The sequence below is a fragment of the Bombus terrestris genome, chromosome 10 (genome assembly GCF_910591885.1).
Source record: "Bombus terrestris chromosome 10, iyBomTerr1.2, whole genome shotgun sequence".
NCBI classification, from domain to species: domain Eukaryota; kingdom Metazoa; phylum Arthropoda; class Insecta; order Hymenoptera; family Apidae; genus Bombus; species Bombus terrestris.
In genome coordinates, this window is record NC_063278.1 from 6,029,761 (window position 1) to 6,052,310 (window position 22,550).

The window sequence follows — 22,550 nt, forward strand, 5'->3', positions numbered from 1 at the left end:
GCGATTAACATTCTTACTAGAATAAAATAAAACAGATGTGTAAAAAATGAAGGAGTGCCAAACTTAAACTTCTTCGAGTCCCAATTTCTTGCAAGAATCATCCTCCCAGAATCGGATGAATAAATTTGCTATGAGACATTTTTCGCCGCGTGTACGCTTTTGTTTTAAGTCCGTGGGCGCTTTATCCTGCGGAATAAAACGAGTACAAACTGTCAGCGGCAAAACGGCGCGCGACAGGGAACGTCAAACTTTACGATAATGCGGTTTTCCCGTGGAAAGCGAGTTTTCCGGACGTGAGAGGAGGAGAAAGAGGAGAAGGGGCGGGTGGAAAGGTTAGGGAGGAAAACTAAAAGTACCCACTAGCCGAGTCGGCGCGACGAAAGAAGAGTTCGCGTGTTTCCCTCTCCACTTCTTCCACTCACCCCCTCCCCCTTTTTTACTCCTCCAACCCCTCTGCGCGACACTTGCCGAAGTTTTCATTCATAATTAGAGGGAAAAAAGGGGTAAAAGTGGGTCAGCTGGCGCGCGACAACGGAACCACCACTTGTAGCGACGATAAGAAAACAAAGCCATCCGCGAAATCGTTCGCTCAACTTCCCCTGTTACGATTAAGCACCCATTTCATTCGTATTTCTTATTATTTTTTCTTTCCTTCCACGATTATTATTCGTAATATTTACTCATTTCTTTATATGTTTCATATTATTTTATTAAGATCTCTTCTATTTTGCTTTCATTTATTTTATTAGGATTTCGTTTTCTGACTATTTTCTTTGGGTTTATCGTCGAGTTAATTGCGGGAAAATCAACCTCGTCACATCTGCAAGATTAATTAATGTTTATAGTAGTTCCTTTCCTTTCGTAGCTTTTTATCTTCGTTCTTTGCTCTCTTCCTCCCTTTGCCAATTTTACGTTGCTCTTCTGCGCCCTTTTCCCATCCCTTATCGTTTCTTTTCTTCCTTCAATGTGTTAAATGTGCACCATCAATGCAAAGTAATCGTTAATTTACTACTCTGTTATTAAGTAGATCACAGTCTTTAACCTGATACTGACTACAATTACGTCCCAATAGATAATTAATATTATGAATAACTTCGTACAGCCGAAACCATTTGATTTATTTTCAACGCAAGAAAATGATAAAACGCTGCAAACAAATAACACGACATCTCACGAAGAAGAAACTCCGACACATCTTTTGCTGCTCGAAAACCGACTGTTTCATCCACTTATCCCTCAAAGCATCCAAAACGCACAGATCCAAAGAAGCAATCACTTCAAAACCATCGCGCGAGCAATCCAAAAACAACAGCAGCTATTAAACAAAGCGCCTAACACAGGAGAACAAGTCAATCCAGTAAAAGGCACTCTAACAAAAACGTTCCAAGACGACCCAGAAAACAATGCAATTTAGCATCTGGTAACGGGGCCAGCAAGGCTGAAGAGTTGGCGTCCCAAGGAAGGTAGGAAAAAGGCGGTCGCGGAGGAAGTCGTTCCGTGAACTTAAAGCATCGTGGAAAGAGCAAGAGCTTGCTCGAAGGAGGGCCAAGATGGTTGAAGAGATGTTCAGCGGAGCGGCGGCGTTTTCATTCATAATTAGAGAAAAAACAGAGGTGGCAGGCGTGCAAAAGGGAAGGCACGCCTCGAAATAAGACGGTGAAACAAGGGAGAGAGACAAAGGTTGAACGAAGAAGGAGAACCAACTCTCGTAGTACGCTCTCTCGTAGTAGAAAGAAAGAGTCAATGAAGAAAGTGGCGAGCCACCGTTACTGGTAGTGGGGGTGCTCAATGAATAAGAGGGTAAGAGAGGAAGAATGGTGGCGAAGACGATGGTGGAACGAGGAAAAACGACAGAAGCTGAAGGAAGTTGGGGATGGAACGGGGTGAGTGGAGGCGCGCGCCGGAAGCTGGAACGGGGAAACCGAGTTGCGGGGAATCTTAAAGACTTTCGCCATTCTGTTAATTTTCTTCTTAAAGTGGGTTAAATTATTTTATGACTTCCGCCGTTCTCCGTCTCCTTTATGCTCCTTTTCTCTCGTCGGATGGGAGGGAAGGGGGTGCTGCGAGTCACCCCTGAATCTAATCCAGCGCGCCTCTCCGGCGCGTTCGCGGCATCGTGAAAAGCGTAATTCTCTCTTTGTCTCGTTTTCTCCTCCAACCATCTACGCCTTTTCCTTCAACTTTGGTCCCGCTCTTTCTTCAGCGTACGACTTCAGCCACCCTTTTCTTTCCAGACTTCTCTATGCAACTGGAAGTATCAGCCACGTCTTTTCTTACGCTTTCGTAGCACCCTTTCTCGCTCGACTCTTCGCCAACTGTACAGAAAGTTTCCACGTCTTCCGTGCCCTGACCCGAACCTCTCGACCTCGACACTCTTACCGTCAGCTGATCATTTCATTTTCCACAACCGCCTTCGATAACGGCCCGCTCGTTAATTTCATTCAACCCAGCATTTTATCGCCGCTCTCAGACAATTGTGTAGTTCTCTTCGTTGGTTCTTTAGGGGAGATTTTGTGGATGCTGGATGATGTTAACGCGAGACGTGTGAGAATGTCTCAGGAATTTTTAAGAGGTACAAATCTCTTGGCAGATTTTATTTTTTGCTTGAGATTATTTGTGACTTGCTCGCTCTGAGAATGAAAAGAGATGATATTCGTCAGATACGTATTTGACTTTTCTAATTCTTAGAAGACTTTATCGAAATTTTAAGAATTTTGTTGTCATCTGGCGATAAGTATCTAAAAATACAATGAATGTAAAAATTCAGATTCCATACTATATAAAAAATGACTTTACTTCAAAATGTATAAGGCAAAAGAATGTAATAGATCACCTCATAAATTTTAAAAGAGATTTCTATTATGTACAGTAGAAATTCAGAAGTGTGTACAAAAATCAAATGTTAGTTACTTTTAATACAATTTTACTAACATCGCACGAACACAAATAACACAGCAAAACATCAAAATTAATTACTTTCTTAAAATTTCTCTAATTATTTACCTATTCATTCTTAGTAATATCAATATTGTCATATTGTTGAATACAATTTTACTAATATTGCATCAGCCTATATAATAACATTATAGCACAAATAAATAGCATCAAAATATTTGAATTACTTACTCTATTTAAAAAAACCTAAAAAACACATCAATTTTATATGTATTTTAATTGGAAGCGTAACGCGAAGATCCCTCGTTTCCGTTCTAAACGGGACGATCGTCGAAGGAGAGCTTCTGGTATTTCCGCCGCCGAGAAACTTACCCGATGTTGCAAACTTTATAAAGTTTCGCCATTTACTCGAGCAAAAACGAGGAAACTGGCGCGAGCAAACAAAATCATGGTTCGAAAAGTACTCTCCGACCTTCGACATCTTTCCAGAGTTTAACGGACGCGATTATTACTTTACACCGCAGCTCTTACTTTTCACTCTCAACGTTGTTCGTTTCCAAACAATTTTACACGGACGTCTCTACCTTAAATTCAACGTTTCGCACTGGAACAACCTCTTTCTTCTCAATTTTCCTGAATCTCTACGTTTCCAGCACATTTAAGCTTCTTTCATAATTGTTTATTTAGTAAAATATTAGATCAAACAAAAAGTTCTTTTAAATCTGGCTATATCTTTTGATTTAACATAGTTTCTTTCCTGTTACACATTATTATCGTATTTAAATTAATAACTTAAATTTCTGTTAATTGTTCTGGACATTTAAATTTCTGTCATAGCTGTCTATTTAGTAAAATATGAAGTGAAACACAAACTGAAGTCAAAATAAAAACTTTTGTATAAAGTTTTACATAAAATTTGATTACGATTCCTTTCTTATATTTCGCTCATAATTACGTATTTAATAAAATGTAAAATTTAATGAAAAATTTAAAAAATGTGAATTATTGTGAATTATATGTGTGGATAGTCGTATGAAATTTTTCAATATTGATTCAATTTAACAATCCAGCTATTGTTATGATATTTTCAATGATTATCACACGAATTCAATATTACAAAATAAACAGAATCTAGAATTTTTTAATCATCGACTTATTTCGACAAAAGATAAAAAGACAATGCTTTCCTGCAACCGTTGCCAAAATATATCAAGACATTCTTCCGTAGCTTCGACCGACGACAATCTTGACGGAAATAAAATTTACGGTCAAAGAACAGAGCCATGGAAACCTGCTGGAACCCTGAAATCGCGGTACTCCTACTTCCGGCAAGTAATTATTCTTTCTCGACGCGTCGCCGGTGATAAACAAGCCACCTGTAAGTCGCGTCTCCGGATGCAGACGGGCGAACGCATCGGGGACGAGAATAAAACAAGACATTGGCCAAGAGAAGATTGTCGAGGAAGAATTATCGACCCCATTTCTCCATCTAAAAGTCAAATAGAAATCCAGAAAAACCGGAATCAATCAACAAAATTTTTATTTCTCTCCTATTTACGTAAATTTGTTCAGTTTAAGCGTTCTTTCGGCCGTTTTAAATCAGATCGCGTTTTTTTTTTATTATTAGAAGGTTCATTAATCCTTTCGAGGTAAAAGTAAATTATAGAAAAACTGTCAGATCGTCGTAATTTTTCTGGCATTATTCATTTTCATATTATATTACAGATATATACCATGTTATACTCTGCTTTGAAAATTATGCTTAACCTTCTCTTTCAAATTTACGATGGAATATTTTTATGCTCGTTGTTTCGACAACGTGAAGAATAACAAAGAATACAGAGTTGCGTCGATGCACGCTGGCTAGAGAAAGTGAACGCTAGTTCACATTTTCCATTAAGAGAACCGTCAAACAGCTATTAACCCCAATCCCTCTTTTCAAAAGTCAAACAAAACACCACAAAAATCGCGAATAATCAACGAACTTCTCAAGCGAATCTGCATCTACGTAAATTCATCTAGCTTAACGACAACCATTAAAGTCTCCGCCAAAGAACAATCTTATCCCCATTGTCTCAACATGAGGGGTAAACAAGAAAAAGAAAGAAGAAAAAACTAGAAAGCTCCATCGATGGACACTGGCTAGAGAAAGTGAGTGCTGGTTCACCCTTTTCTCTACGAGAAGAGGTCTACACGGCATACGTAGACGCCGATACAAAGACAGACACAGGGGTGGGCCACGATCGGTCGAGACCCTGCGCCGGCCAATGGCGTTTCACCCCCGTGGTGAGGGTGGGTTGCCATGGTAACCCCTCGCCATACACGTACGTGCACGTAAAGACACACCGTATACGTGTACGCGTGACGCTCAACTCTCGGGCTTCGCCAGGCCGAGGGGGATGACTACAGGGGAGGGAGAGGGTGAGAGGCGAAACCAGGGGAGGCTGGGCCGGTTAGAGGAGGGTGGCGGTGTGGTGTGGTGGCGAAGGTGAGGTTGAGTGAACGGCGCGGGGGAAGCGAAGAAGAAGAGGAGGAGGAGGAGAGACGGGATACCTCTTCCACCCTTGGACAAGCCCAATCGATCGAGGTGTGCTTCGGCCGGACGAAACTCACCCTCTGTCAGCCCGCCCTCCGATCTAGCTTGCCTCGTACCACCGTTACCATCGGCACCACCGCCACCATCGCCACCACACCACCATCTACCTCTCTCCTCTACCCTCGAAAGCAACGGTGCCTGTTATTTGAATGGGGAGAGAGCGAAGAGAGAGGCAAAGAGGGGTGGCGGACTGGCGACGGTGGTCGGGGGTTGAATGTGACAGAGTGCCACCCCCGAGGGCCTCTCCCGTTGAAAGTGCGGCGAGCAGAGTCTTCTCTCTGTCTCTCCGTGTCTCTCTAGTTATCTCTCTTCCACATTCTGTCCTTTGCTCTCTATTCTACACGGCATTCTGTTCCTTCCCTTCCGTTCCTATCTCTCGCACACTGTCTCTCCTGTGTCCAACCCCCACACCTGCTCCGCTTGGCGCTGCCTCCTGGCTCGACTGCGTAGGGTGGCTCGCAGGGGCTGCGGAGGCACGGCGGGGGTGGCGTGGACAGAAATCAATATAAGACGGGCCTCCACGTATTCCTGCCCTCTCGCTCATACCCTCCCAGTCTCCCTTATGTTTGTCTCCCCAGCTGTACACCCGTCCTTTTCGCACCCTCCTCGAACTTCAACTGCGTTCCTCGTTCGTCGAACCGAGGGGACCCCTCGGTCTCGTCTCTGTCCCGCTCTCTATCTGGGTTTCACCGGCCGCCCTCACCCCTCCCCCTGCCCTCCATCCCTCATCCACTCTGCCACACCACCGTTCCCTCGAGGGTGGACTAACACACACACACGCGAGCAGAAACATACATACGTGCACGTGCAAACACGTAGCGAGGAACGCGAGCGCACGCTCTGGCAAACCAAGCATTTCTGTACAGGGTGTGTTTCGACATATAACGGGTGGCTCTACAATGCAGGAAGAATTCTTGAGAATTCACTTATCATTAAGGAATAAACGCGCGCGAAAAATGAAATCTTCTAGTTGAGAAACAAAAAGAATGTAAGAATAAATGGATAAACGAATTTGAAAAAGGATGAGAATAAGTTCGTTAGTTGGACACTTTTCAAATTGATCTATAGGACGTAAGAGTTGACCAATTATGTAGCGTGGCGTGCGACTTTCACCGGTTGCCGAGATACGCGGCAAGTTGTGGATGAAAAGTTCCCGCGTCGATGAAACTCTCTCCATAAATTCAGGAAAGAAAAAGGAGCAGCGAAGCCTCGGTAGAAAACGAAGAAGCGTAAGAATAAGGACAAGAATAAGACAGAGAGAGAGAGAGAGAGAGAGAGAGAGAGTTACGTGAAAGTAGGGGCAAAGGAGAAAGCGATCTGAAAAATCTGAATTACAAATCTCCCGTCTCGCTTCCGCTGCTGAATTAACTTTCGCTTTCCTTAACCTCGCAGAAAAGTGCTTAAGGATCTGTAGGATCGTGAGGACACGCGAACTTTCTGGACACCCGTTTCGTCGCGGTATATAGGATCGATAGAAGGACAGCAAACGTGTGGGGAGAGTGGAGTTCGTATCCTGCGGATAAGGGAACGGCATCCATAAATTACGACGCAACTCTGCAGGGTAAAAGTCCTGTACAAGAGACCTCCTATGTACGGCTGAGGTCTCTTCCAGCCTCCCTTTTCGTTTCTTCGTTCTCTTCTCCCTCTCCTCTTCTGATCTCCTTTACGACCAAAGCCCCGCGAGGGTAGGCGTGCTGTGGAACTATAAATTTTATCGTTAAGTTGTTTAGAATCGCGGCCCCGTGAACCATTCCACTATCCATGGAATACCATCCCCATTCTCCACGTGGCTACGTCCCTTGACGGCCCTGAACCGGGGGTTCTTGATTTCCAGCATTCACTTTCTACCAATTTCTCGGCACCGGATACGGGGCGCGTGACTGCAACGACAGGGAAATCGTATCTCTGCGAACGCCATTCAAACACCACAGTGATCTAGCGATCGGAGAATTGGTACGGAGTTTCTTTGATGGAGCAGCGGAGAACGTGTGTGACAGGGTTCAGGTGTGTAGAGGTCTCGGTTAGGTTTATATAGTGGATATTTAGGGTTTGTTGAAGAAGATTGATGTTTGGTGGTTTTACGAGGGAAGAAAATGGAAATGGTAGAGGTTTTTGGATATTATTAGTGAGGAAGGAAAAAGAGGAGTGTTTTTTCCATCATGATTAAATTCAAAATTTAGTAATTTTGAAATAGGAGGAAGATGGAGATGGTTATTATAGGGAAGAAACAGAGTCGGGTGTTGTTTATATGATTAAAATTAAAGTTTGACGATTTTATGGATTTTCCAAATATTCTGTGTATTTCTGCGTCTTTAAATTCCGCATAAAAATTCTAATCGCAGGGAAGTGCAACTTAACAAAAATCCTGCAAGTCATCTTGTTTTTTATACGGCTTTTAAAACAATCGACTCGTCGCAGTAAAAATTTTCTAAAACCATCACCAGCAATAACGCACAGTCCTATTTTCACCGTCAACTTCCAACTCATGTCCATTTGCTTCGGATTCCCAATCACCCTCACCTTGAATCAAACCTCCTTATCAATTTTTATCCTTAAATCTTTGAAACCAATCCATCGAACCAATAAAAAAAAAAAGAAGAAAAAAAAGAAAAGAACCTTTCACGTGGCACGCAAGGCAAAAAGAAACAAAGAAGCTTCCGTCGTCATCGTCCTCGGAGGGTGGCACGTAAACCTAAGTGGGGTTGGGAGGGGGATGGTCTGACAGGGTGGTATCGAGGGGACTGGTGAGGGTTTGGTCGAAAACGTGGGTGGTGGCCGGGCTTCGGCCCGTCAGGGGGGAAAATAGGAGCGGGTGAAAGGGTGGCTAAAGGGGGTGGAGGGGGTGGATTCGATTCCTCGAAAAACTGTACGTTTTTCTCGCCGATAGAATGGCCGGGACGTCACCTGAATACATTATGTGTTTTCCACCCCTGGGGCTAGGATATTGAAATTTTTAATATCGAAGGGTGGCGGCCGAGGGGGTTGGTCGGGCGACGGACGAGGGCGGATGGATGGAGAGCAGTCGAACGTCTATGGCTTCACGAAGCATCCCTCATGTAGCCACCCTCCCACGGCGATCCCTTATTTTGCCGTCGATATAGCCGCTGCGTATGCACGTGTATGTGTGTATGTATATTTACACGGCTACTGTACAGCACGCGTATCTGTGGATTCGTGTTTGTGTTTATGTTCGCGTGTGAGTAAACGGCGACCGGGTATATGCACGAGGAACTCCGCGGAAGTTGTTGCATTATCGTTAGCCGTTACTTCTTCCAGAAGACGAGATCGATAGCTGGTTGCTTTTAATTACGGTGGAGTTTTGCTTGGGTTAGGTGTTTCATGGTTAATTGATTGGAAATTTATAAACCTTAGGATAGAGTATTTTCGTGTTGCGGTTAAATCTCTGTATGGAGATCGGAGCTCAAACTGAAGGGATGAAATGAAAATTCTTCCATTTTTCAGGAAATAGGCTTGTTACTATTTACTATTTTTACTATTTTTCTGTATTTATGATTAGTTATTAAATATTTACTATCCTGTCTTATCACATATAATTATAGTGTCATAGACACATAAATATTTATATTATCCTGTTGTATCTACAATTATTATACGACAAGCTCTTTAATATTAATCGTTTTCTACATAGGTAAATAAGATACGCAGATAATATTGATATTATTATTTTCAATAAATTTAGACTTTATAAGTACATGAAAAAATTTTTCTTCCTGAAATAATGTTCATTGTATCCTATTAAAATTTTGCACGATGTGATCAATTTTACGAAAAGTAAGGTATTTATATTTCTTATTCGATAATTAGAAGGGATTAGACTCTTGGACAACGAATACTTCGTTGACGTTCATCGATAGAATGGTTGACAACAGGAAAATGTGGAGAAAACGGAAACAAAGGATGTCTGTGTCTTTTCCTGTTCAATGGTTTTCGACTCGTTCGATGGTTAAAGAGGGTCTAAAGAATCCTTCGCTTTGAGATCTGTGCTATTCAGTCTTTGATCAGCTTTCTTTGCAACTTGAAAAGCTCATTTCGTACTTGTTGCTGCTTTTGAATTGCATTTCTTAATGGCGACATGGGAATAAATTCAAAGTAGGGAGGTCCATGTAATTTCAAAGACGAGATAAAGAAAAACCAAGCCAAGTAAACGAAAGGAACAATGCAATGAATAGTTTCTTTGATCATTCTTTATCGTGTCCGCTGCGTTTGCTTTGAGAAAACATTTACATGATATGATAGAAAATAAGAAATCGATTTGATAAATAATTGTTTACTGATTAACTCGTATAAATAAATTTGACAATTGAAATATATTTTAAAATGAAAGATGACTTGATGCATAAAATATTAACGACCACTTGATGCATAAAATATTTGCAAAATTCTCAAACGTGTCGGTGATAATAAAAGTAGACTAAGTCATATATCTTTCGTTTCGAGACATTTAAGGTTTTTCGTTTGATACATAAACTGAATTCTGTTTAGCGACGCAAGGATTCAATCCAAAGGTTCAATTTCTACTATTTTGCAAAAATGGGTTCAGATTACTGCAGTGTAAATGGACGTAATGCAAAATAAATGATAAACTCTCTTTTCTTTTGTTTTAGATTCTTTACTCTGGCCACTTTTATAATTACCGGCACAAATATTTATATGATTTCAAAATGTTGAACAGATTCAGAACACAATTTCAACCACTACTATAATTTCATTTCTGCCCTAAATAGAGTTGAGATTGAGACATTCATGAATTAAAATTTCTGCTTTCGGCCTCTCAGAATAGCATGGTATTCGTGGTAACTGACATTTGATTGATACTGCAATTACAAAAGTGGCGAGTTCAAAACAGTTAGATGGTGAAAAATAGGGACGATAAAACGCTGATCTCAATTCGAAGTTCGATAATACGAGCATAATCAAGGGAATTTTTTGGCATAATGGAACGTAATATTATCAATTATCATTGATTGCCACGTAATTAATATAACCAGCGCAAGAGTTGTAACTGGTTTCGAATAGCGGGACCCATACTGAGAGAGAAAGTTCAAAGAGGAAGCTTTTATGCTTTAATTTCAATTCATTTTTTCATTTATACAGTTTATGGCAAAATTTCTTCTATATAACAGAATATTCCGAACGAAATTTATAAACTCAAAATAAAAATAAGAAATAAGATATATAGTAATGTAATTCACTAACGCATATGTAATATACAGTACAATTCACTGTAATTGTCTTCTCCAAGAATTCCAATGTTTTCGAAATGTCTATTACAATTTGAAAAAATGTTGAAGTTCTTTTTAATCAATAGATAGATATTGTTATCATTCATCAGATATTCAATAGATATTATTATCAAATTTAATTAGAAAAAATTTCCACGTAAAACACAGAAATAAGGAATATATACTTGAATGCTTCCGATAAAAGCAATAATAACCATAATTGTGTGACAAACCTTTCTTAGTATGGCGTCATACAAAAGAAAGTAAGTACATGCAATTAACGATAAAGTCATGGATGCTCCGGCGTCTCTCTTTCTGCGAGAAGAGCAGTGGCTTTTCACGATGATTTACCAACATGAAAACAAGAATCAAAGGAAAAGAAGAACGATGCCCTTCGCTTCAATAAGGCCATCCACTTTTATTCGTCCGAGAGTTCCATTACAAGCCTGTAAAGTGGCGTGCGTACTTGCCGGTGAGATTACATCGGCCCTTTGTTGAACTGGATCCGTCATTTAATTCAATTTTCCTGTTCCGGCTCTGCACATATATTAAAGCATCTGTTTCCATCAGTGAAGAACGTAACGAAGAAAGTAGCGATTGAGAGGGAAACGACATTTTGACGCTTGCCACTTCAGAATCGGTGCCAGTTGGATCAAACGCCGACTCGCCCTACTCGCTCTAAAATTATTTCCGCAGATGGAATAGTTGAATTATACCATTTATAATCCTCGACGACGGTTAGCGGATTTCATGGTTAATAAAGTCTCTCAGTATTCTCTGTTTTAAAACATTTATTATGCAACAAATATAGAAAAATCAAATACGAAACACAGTTTGAGAATATCGATGAAAAGATACGATTGTTATTTTTCAAATATTTGTTTCAAGTACCTCGAAACATTATTCTCTCAAATTGTTCGCAGAACACTTTCAATTGCTTTTATGTAAAACGAAGAAAGAAGAAGATTAACGTTACATTCCTAGCTGCATATAAAGAATTTTATTGAAACGTAGTACAAAGTTGAACAAAGATATCGAAGAGCTTGTAGAATTTCTATATTCATACTTTATATATGAGAAATTTTCAATGACATAAACCATACAATTTTCTTTTTCGTTTAATCTTTATCCGAATTTTATCTTACATTCATTTCATATTACTATATTCATGGTGAATTTGTATTTTCTTGCTACCATTTACAATTTCATAAAAAACAATTATAACATGTCAGTTCTAAAAACATGCACATTTTATTATGCCCTAATTTCATCGCTATTATATAATATACATTTTATTTTCCAAAATAGAACCCTAATAAAGTACATAACCCACAAATCTCAAGAAAAACCTCGATATTCCCCAAAAAGCCAAAGGACAAATATATATGTAAATATATCGAAAGTAGGTCATGCGGCAGAAGCGCTTCGCGGTCAAACGACACCGATCTTCGAAAGCTGTCCGATCCTGAAAATCGTAGATCCAGTTTCGACTCGAAACTGTGGGCAGGTGATGGCGCACGACAATACCGCGGTACAAAATAGCAGGCCTACAAGATCGTTGAAACGTACTTTCGACCGCGACCCATATATTTCAGCCTCCATTTCATCCTCATACCTGAGCCGCCATATATAGCAGACACTCTGATAATTTGGACTTTCTGACCGGTATACAGCGCGACCCTATGGCCTCGAAGGACCCTTTTCCTCCGACCAGGGCAAAGGACTTATGGGCGCGTGCTATGGGTGCCCCTCTCAAGGTCTCGGGGCGCGACCAGGATGGTCTGAAAGGGTCATCCCTTGACCCTGGGCGTGCTGCCCAGCCCTAACCCCCCTCGGCGGTCAAAACAGGCGGAAACATGGCCTGACCCTCGTATATCACCGTTCTGGTTCTGCTGACCACGCGTACTGGACGCGCCACCACGGTCACGCGTCCGCCAATTAAAAGTAAATTCGTTTCGTCTCGTGGACCAGACTCGCTCGCGCGAATTATTGAATGGGGAAGGGTGGCTGGGTTCGACGACCATCGAGGAAGGGATGAAATATCACGGGACACGATTAAGGCGTGAATTATTTATTGCGGGATGAGTCGCGTCTGTGTTGGACTTGCTTGTCTATTGGTGGACACAGGAGGTAAAAGCAAAAGTGGGGTGATTTTTTCAAGTAAATTGGGGGTGGTGTGTTTGAAGATATTAATATTTGAGATACCGCAGGTCAGGATGGTATTATCTGAAATTAGATTTAGGGGTTTGTGGAAAGTGTGGTAAGATGGTTTCTTCTGGATAACAGACTTTGAAATTTGATTCTCATTTCATCTATTTTATTGTAATTTTGTTCATGTAATTATTAATAGTGTGATTAATAGATAATAAATAATATGAAAGATAAATGTGAAATTTAATATAAACACGTTATTAAAAATGAGGTGATGTGCGTAATATTAATACAGTATAGAAGTAATGTTGAAGATAATAATAATATGTATTAAATATAAATAATATGTAATAGATATAAAATACCGTGCGTCTTATGCTACATGAACTAAAAATACGGATAATAATAAAAGTGCATTAAAACGCATATACTATCTCAACCATGATCATCCCAACATATTCAAAAGAAACATCGTACCTGTAGAACAAAGACTATAACAAATATCAATTCCTCTAATACTCTCTCCTCCTTTCTATTATTTCCAATGAAACTAATATCGTGGCAGCGGGTTAGTTCGGCGCATTCTTTTTACTATTCGGCGCATTTTCATCCGGAAATCGACAAAAAAATATTTCGCGGTGGAGGTTTTATATGCTTCCACGGTATCGTACAAAGTAATCGATGTTATACTCACGGAGTGGAAAGTGCGTTTCGCATTCGGCCGCATTGACGAGGCATAAAACCGCAGTAGAAAATTCCGACCATGCTCGTATAACAGCGTCGACATACATACACGCGTGCTTCAACGTTGTTCTTTCCCCTCTCTCTTTTTCTCGCCGTTTCCACGTCGTGCAATCCCCGAAAAACCGGAGGAATTTTTATTCGCGAACCGACACGACGTTGACCTAACTTCGGTCGAGCTACTTATCGCGCCAGCTCCACTTTGTCTTGAGTGAAATCCAAGGTAATTCGAGATCAAGCTGCATAATTCATGGCCTCTACGAACGTTCTTTAGAGGTAAGAACCGAAAAAAAATTTGATTCTGGTAAACGGTCCCGTTTGCGGTTATTTTTTGGACGTTGGCGAGAAATGTTTTTATACCGTATTGCTCATACTGAAATTCAAACAACTATATCTTCCTTATTCTCTCTTTTGTTTTCTATTTGATTTGTAAGTTAATTTTAGTTATTTGATACTTAATAAAAAATTTCTGTGATTCAGAATATAAATACTTTTTAATTATTTTGAGTAGGTTTATTGATGATGAAAATGAAGTTTTTTTTACGATGTAAGTGATTATTACATGGTCATATAATATTGATATGGTTATATATATTCATTTTTCTATTTTATTCGTAAACACTTTTTGTTGTAATTGCAAACAATCAAGTTATATACTAAAGAAATGTGTCAGAGCATATAACTATTATCACGTAGATTAAACAATCTTTGATTCATAAAATATTCTTGAAGAAATGATGAATAGAATGTTATATCTACGTAGAATTTGCTAACAAATTAGTCATATACGTATAATCAGAATAACTCTCTCCGTGCTAAATCTGTTTGAACCATAGTCACGATTGTACTTGATATTCACCCTCAAACGGGAGGGAAATATTAAATTAGCATGATGAAAACGACTTAAAGCATTTTCTTAATATATTATGTATTTAGTATATTTGACAATGTTTATACTTTTCATTCTAAGCAACAATGATTTTAATTCATGTTATTTCGTGTAAGAAACATTTTTTAACAACAATGAAATTCATTATAAATTACTTAGAAATCAAGATATTAATTGTTTTACGATATTAATAATAATATCGAAGCAATCCATATTCAAAAACATATACTTGTTATAGATCACATTTCGCTCTCAAAGAATATCGCAAGACCTACCTCGCATGCAATTAACTTGTATTTATTCAACCAATATTTACTCGATATACCTACGCGCCATATTTACCTAACTAAAATCACAAAATTAAACTTTCTAACATGATATATTGAGAATGTATTAATATACGTATTTATATTACTAATATTAATTATACATCAAAATTCTAATACCAATACTATTCCCTTGTACTATCGCTTTCTAAAAAACCTCAAAACCCATCATCCATAGAAAACTATTCTGCTTCCACTCATCCAGCAAACTAACTTCCAATCAATTTCCTGTAACCTCAAAACCTCTCTAACAAGAAAAACTGAAAATCCCAACAGCAAAGCCAACCCAACCTAACTCTTGCGGGTCTCACGTTCCCCGTCTTTCACCTGGTGGCTTCGTGCGTCGCGATTATTTGGTTCGCGAACGCGACCTGTCCCGGGGGTTGAGCGTCGTCGTCGTCTTCTTGGGGTACGACGTTCGCCGGCTCTGCTCAGTGTGCTCGTTACAGCGCCTCCACTCTGCAAGATTCAATATTCTAACCAAAATCCCCGGGGCTAAGGGTGGGCGGTGCAGGGCAAAAGTTTCCAGGCGTGGAGCCGCGTGAACCGCACACGGAGCATCCGGACGGGTCTAAAGTTTCCCGCTTCGTCGACGTGTGCCTCCCGTCGTCCTCGTCCTCTCATCGTTTCGCCGACGGTAAACTCGCAGTCCACACACGAGGTACGCGGAGGTAGCAGAAGGGGTCGAGGGGAGGGACGAGCGAGCGAGCGAGTTACTTGACGGACTCGACGTTTCTGACGTCGTACAGTTACCGCCAAGAATCCGGAGCCTGGTGAATTTCCCGGCTCGAGAGCAAGGAATTCGAAGGGCTGAGAAACGACGACGACGACGCCGACCACCACCACGCGATCCTACGATATCGAGAATTTTATTTGCCCAAGGAAAGAGATTCCAAGGGGTGGGAAGCGAGGTACGACGCGGTGAAAACGTGCAATTGGATTTGTTTTTGACTAACGACGCGTGACGCTCTGTTTGCGTTAAAAAGGTCGTTTTTAGTATATTTGAGTTATTATTGTTGGGTCGAAGGGCTGAGTAATTTTTATTGCGTTGGTTCGGTTTCACATATTTTTGTTTTCAATTATTTTCCGAGGCTTATTATTAGAAATTGAATATTTCGACGAAATTTTGAATCATAATGAGAAAGTACTTGTGTTACACACATTCATGTAAAATAGTGTATACCAACTAGGCAAAATATTATACATGAGTATTGTCAACCCGATAATCATCTTGGATACTCTATTATAATTTACACATCTAATATTATTTCTTCAACTTAACCTTTCGTATTGAACATCCACACATGACGATTCTACATTAATAAATTACCACATCGACTTCCAAATGCTCCCACGTGAGATTAATAAGGCTACTTAGTACAACAAACACCTGTATATTTAAATATACCAAATAAACCAACACTGTGTATTTATATATACTATGTATAAACAACTATAATTGGGCATTAAGACTATATACGTACATACGTATACGTATATTCCTAAACACCATTATTTCTCTACGAAGATCTACAAATATCCTATACGATTTTCTCAATTTTGAAACTGCTGTCTCTAATTTTTCTGTATATAACATATTTTTTCAGTTATTTTTGCAATTACATCCAAAAAGCTCGTATCTCAACGATCGTAAGAAAGTCTCGAGGTACGCAGGCATGCAAAGTCGCGATAAAATCTTCTCCTACCATCCTCTCTCTAAAGCGCACATACCCACATCTATTTTACCCGAGTTGGCCAACCTGCCCCATCCCCAGGACCAATCGAAGTCTGCCGCTTTATCGGGAAAACCGAGGGTGTTCTTCGGGCAGACGGAACTGCCCCTGCGTTCCGGTAGCTTTATCGCCGAAAATAGGGGTGGTTTTTGAAGGGGGTGGCCGTCGATTTTGCGCGGACTGTACCCTCCACAGAGCATACAGAACGGCCTCCATACAGAAGAAAAGGCCTCCGGCTATGGCCTTCCATCTTATCCCTCTTTCAACCCCCTTCTTCTGCCTTCAACCACCCTCTCCTCGTGTCTACATCGTTCCCATGCTTCGACGATGTTCGTCCGTCTATCTTCGCGTGTTTGCGCGTGCACGCCACGCGATACGGATAATGGAATGTATCGATGATGCAAGTTGTGCATTCTATGGTGGAACGAGCGAAGTTTCGACGAGGTTGGTTGGAAGGGGAGGTTTACGGAAAATGGGGTGAAACGATTTATAGGCGCGTTAGTTTGATATTTGGATTCCCTTTGATGTAAGTTTGTAGTTCGTTTGATTGTAGGAATGAAATTGGGTGGTTAGAATATGGAAGATCGGGGAACAGCGAATTGGAGATATTTAGGGCTGAAGAAATTTGTGTCATGACTTGTAATTATGTAATCATAGATTATGGATTTATGTTTGGGATAAATATAACATTGATGTTGCAATAAAAATAAAAAATTCGTTAAAAGTTATGTATTATGAAGAAATGTAATACAGAATTGCTATGCAAGCGTTATTGATAAAATTCAGTTTAATGGTTGGGGTTAGGTAAAAATAAATCTGGCTAAATCATACAAATTTAACTGTGCCAATTAATAACCAAACTCATTATAAAATATTATAGTAAATAGTTGACGAGTTCTTGGTGCAGAATAGCAAGAGAAATTTCATCTCCCACATCGATGATCAAAGGCATATTTCCAACGATATACTGCAGAATATACTGTAGAATTTCATTTTGAAACATGGTACACTCTCCACAAAGAACTTCAAATTTTAATAAAACAGAATTACGCATTTTCAGCTTCTACTACGCAAATTCTAATCGATAATAATGCGTTCTAGAACAATTAGTACTTCCAAATCTCTTTCTTCTCTAAACCATAAAAATTACGATTCCTCCCTTACCCTCTACCTCGTTAAACGAAATTCCATCGTTCAACCGTCACACGTAGCACGATAAGCCTATTCGTAATTCAGCATCGACACCATCGCATTATTCTCAGCGCGGTGACACCTTTTCTCCATCCTGGGCGCTATAGCCGCGAAGGGTGGCGATAGACAGAGAGAAAACTACCCCTGGCGCATCGGATTTAACGTTGAACGCGGCTCTAATGAGGTGCGCCGCGTTCACGATCCTTTTCTCCCCAAGTTGTTCGTCGTTCCTTTCGCCAGGTAGGCACAGCGGATTTTTAATGGGGCACCGCGGCGTGCTCTCCTTTTTTTCTCCCTCTCCCTCTCCTCGTCCGTGTTCCAGTGGCGTTCGACAGCAACCCCTTCGACCGATGGTTACCTGAGAATCCGTGGTGCAGGCAGAACCAGGCAGATACATAGGTAACGGCCCCCGGGGGTAAAAAGCAACGAGAGGAAAACTGTCCGCGTAGCGAGATTGAAATTCAAATGAGACCGCGAGGATATTCTAATTCCGTGCGGCAACCCCTTTTTTGCATATCGGGACCCACGCAGCTGCCATCCCGGGGACCCAAATTATATACATCTTTTTTCCTCCTTTCTCTTTCCCTTTTTAGGTTCCCTCCCGAAAGAACGTTTCTCTTATATTTTCTTTCCTTTTTTTTTTTATTTTCGTTTCGGTATACTCACCTTTGTCGCTCACGTTGCACGCGGCGGTGTTCAGAGCGTTTTTCTCGCTTGCGCCGCCGCGCGTGATCCGCAACAATTGAGAATCGACAGTATTCAAATCCGAAGGCGACGGTAGCTAGCTACCTAAGCCCCCAGGCTTACCGGCTGCCTTCCGCGGATCCGATCGATTTTATGTTGCGGAAAGACGGAACGGGAAAAGAGGGAACACGCCTGGTCCGATACTCGCCGATTATCGCCAGGATATACACCCACGTTCAGAAGTAACAGGACACTTATGAAAATTTAAGTAAGCCTGAAAGACTGGGAAATTTGCGAAACGTTTAAGAGTGATTATTTCATCTGGAACTTTAGTCTATAAATCATAAGTTCAATATCATAGTAACAATTCTCTTCTTCTCTATCTATGTACATCGGTTACGTGTTTCGTGATTACCATTTTCATCAATTCCAATACACGTCTACAGTATTACCGTATTTCTTGCTATTTGGTTTCTCTTCGTGCACGCTACAGATGATTTTACAATATACATTCGGATCTTGAATAGACTTCTTGAAGTATGCTACAAAACTTAGGTTTAGATTAGAAAACTTTATTTTTGAAAATGGATCTTTAAATTTCCGTTTGTCACGAAATGTTTGAAAATCGATTGAAACGCGAATCTGATATCTGCTTCGTGAAAATCCGTAAAATTTCTAGTACATCGTTCGCAGCGTTTAATACTTCCATGAAAACGTGTCGAATATGACGCAAGTACGTACATCGATCACAAAATCTATCGGAATAAATCAGTTTCGAATAAAAGAATATGAAATTTTTCATAATTCGTAATTTCACAATTTTGTTTTCATTTTTCACGTACTAAAAATAAAGCGACGTGAATGTTGATCGAAGATCCACGTTTGGTTGCCTTGAAAAGTCTGTCGTTACAGCTAAATGAAATGATGGCGTGGCAACACATTGTTCAGTGGCTCGTTGCAACTCAAGCGGACGAGAAGATTTATACCGCTGAAGAAAATTTGCCCCGATAAAGTGTTTCCGTGTGCTGTGCTCATGGCGAACGCTTATCGTCTCGTTATTCCGGATTTTGCAGCGAAAGTTAGGCAAGTGAAAGGGAACCGTTTTCATTCATAAATATAACGTTCTTTGACAGATTGATTGTATCTACTTCTCTCGATTCTTATCGATTGATAATTCTCTTCCGTTATTTGATCTTGTACTTGAAAATTATTCTGTATTCATATTGGAGAAAAACTTAAATAGCTCAAGTAGTCGTATTTAATTCAAAGTATTAAATGCACAATTTGAGAAAAATATTGTTCACTGGATTATTAATTGGAAAAAGTAGAAAGAAAATTTAATAATTTTTTGATAGAGCATATGGAGTAAACGATTCTTCAATGTTTGAATAAATCAACGTCTTATGTGGATACAGAGTAAAATATATTATCTGAACTTGATATATGCCATCAACATTCGCAATTATTCACTAAAGTATCAATAAAATATTCATGTACGTTGTAGAACAGATTTTCAACTGCATAATAAATTGATAATAATGAAAATAAATTATCTGCTTTTGTGAAATTATCATAACATGCTCCAAGATGTTACGTCTGCATAGCAAATAATAATAAACACAGTAGAACTGTGCACGAGACATTTTAACGTGTAAAATACCCGAGGTAAGATATGATAATATGTATATAATACGCAAACACCATATTATAAAAAATTCTATTTTATACAAAATACAAAACGCACAAATAAAATAAATAATACATTTTTATTTCACACTTATATTATAAACATTATATTATTTACACGTCTAATATTTACCTCACAATTTTATGTAGACCCAACCTAATTATCTATTGCTTAATATTCAATGTTTATCCACTGTTAAAGTAAATGAAAGAACAAAAATAAACCGTCTTCCTTTCATCTTCATATTATAAACGCTGTACTTCCTATGTAACTTTCTCAAAAAAAAAAGAGAACAGAAAGATACAAGAAGATAAATCAAAAAAATTACGAAAAGAGACGTGCAAACACGATGGTACATAATCGCGGCGAGTATCCCGCGGCAACGAGCGTTTTCAATTTTCATAAACGGTCGGAATAATCCCGATAAAAATCCTGTGCAGGTGAAATTCCACGGGACGGTTCGGCGAAAGTCAGTGTGACTTGATGGGCCGCCTACGTGTCCGGGGAGAGAAAAGAACCTTAGATCCAAGACTCAGCGGTAGGAGGCCAGGAGAACGAAGAAAAAGAGAGAAGAAGGAAAGTGCAAACGGCCTAAGGGGGCCGCCGCTTTGCATAATCAAATCCTGCGATGATGTAGCAGAATGCGAAGTACCCCGTCGTCACTGGTGCGCCGAAAAAGGGGCTGAGAATCCCGCGGGCACGCGAGTACTTCGAAAAATGCAGCCTCGTGTTCCCTTCGCAGCCTTCGTTGCCTTTCGGTCATAAGGCCGTAGCACCCCTTACTAGACATCCAGCCCTTGCAGAATTCCCAGAGTAACCCGGAAACATCTACTCGTTTTGCGACAGACACCACGAATTCTTGTTCCGCAGGGCTGACGTGGAAAGAATGGTGAGTTTTGGTTGGTGGCTGATCGAACGCGAAGAGTCGACTGGTAGACATTTTTTTTCGAGCGCCTTTTTGGAACATTGTTCATTATACATATGGAGGCGATTAGGTTTCAATTATCTTCTATTGCAAATGGGTATTTTTGGGTAATTGTTTGTTGCAAATTATCGAATCTTGGGGATTTGATATCTCTAGTGTATTATTAGGATTCATAAGCACGTAAATAGTTGATTTAATTTGGGGTGGTATTTGATTTGATTATAGAATTATCGTCAGGAAGATTCAGAATGATTTTATATTTTGTTAGAACTTGGGAATATCAGAGAATTGTAAGGATATTGTGGTAGAATTTATTTTTGTATTTTTAAAAGTTAGTATGCAATAAGAGAATTGGTGTCCTTGGATTAATTTTACTATTTAACGAGTAAATATTTAATTGCATGTATGATACAATAAAATACATACTATATAAAATATAATAAAAATTCCTACAATCTTTAGAGAGAAATTTTTGGAGAGTTTAAAGGCTTGATTTTGTTACAGAAACTGATGGTGGAGGAAGCATGGCGAAGTTGAGGAACTAAGTCTGGGTTTAACGAAGAGTGATGTTAGGTGTCTTGTAAGTTGTGCGATGGGGTATGTCGGTGAATTTTATGCTTTATATTTCCTTTGAAATTGGTGTACCATGCAAAATAGTTGTAGCTACCAAATTTTGAATTTGAGACGTACTGTTGAAATATATTGTCATTTTAAAATAATTATATATTTTATAGTACCCAGAAATTTGAAGCAGAACCTTTAATTTAGAATTGTGTAATTTTAGTACTCAGATCTTCATTTCTGAAAAAGTAATGTTCAATTTGAGGAATATTAATTTAAGGAAGAATTTTATATTTCATGAAAGCGAATCACAATATACATATATAAAAATATACAATCTAAAATCTTAATTGACACCGTATCTTAGTCGTTAACCTATCCATCCCCAATAAGAAAAAAAAAATCAACTTGCTCCTGAGAAAGTAAAAACTTCTAAGGGCCAGCAGGCACGTCCGTCGGCATTTGGAAAAGCTTCGGTGTATCAAGACGGAAAAAAACCCCGTGGAATTCCGCAAGAGGCGCGAGGAAATAGGGTGGTTGGCTCGCAGAGTTGGCACGTACCCCCTCGTCAAAATGGACGGGCTAAGCCCGTATAAGTCTAACGGGATTTTCGATCGTGGGCGGGCGGGGTGAGTGCAGGCCGCGGTTCGGTGGTGGCTGTATGTAGGGGAGGAAGGTGTGCGGGGGTTGAACGCGATGGTAAGGGCACTGTGGAAGGGGGTGGCTGGGAGTCCTTCAAGATGGCGGCTATAAGGGATGGTTTAGGGCGCGTGAGGGTTGCGGGTGAGGCAATATATCAGAGCTAGAGGGAGCGAGAGGAAGAGAGATCCTTGTGGAGGGTTGCTTCACCCCCGATGATGGCCGTTACCACCCGCTTCGCTGGTCCTTTCCTCTTCTCTCTCTTCTTCATCTTCCGACCTCGTCTTAT

The 22,550-nt window shown here is 40.0% G+C and overlaps 1 long non-coding RNA gene across 1 annotated transcript in view; it reads left to right on the top strand.

Annotated features, from left to right (window-relative positions):
- The window catches only part of LOC125385781, a 33,079-nt gene extending 11,155 nt beyond the window's left edge, over positions 1-21,924 (top strand). Inside the window, exons 2-3 of the long non-coding RNA XR_007225406.1 lie at positions 20,577-21,025; positions 21,566-21,924. This is a non-coding gene — a long non-coding RNA (uncharacterized LOC125385781). The remainder of the gene's footprint in view (positions 1-20,576; positions 21,026-21,565) is intronic.
- The last annotated feature ends 626 nt before the right edge of the window (positions 21,925-22,550 follow it).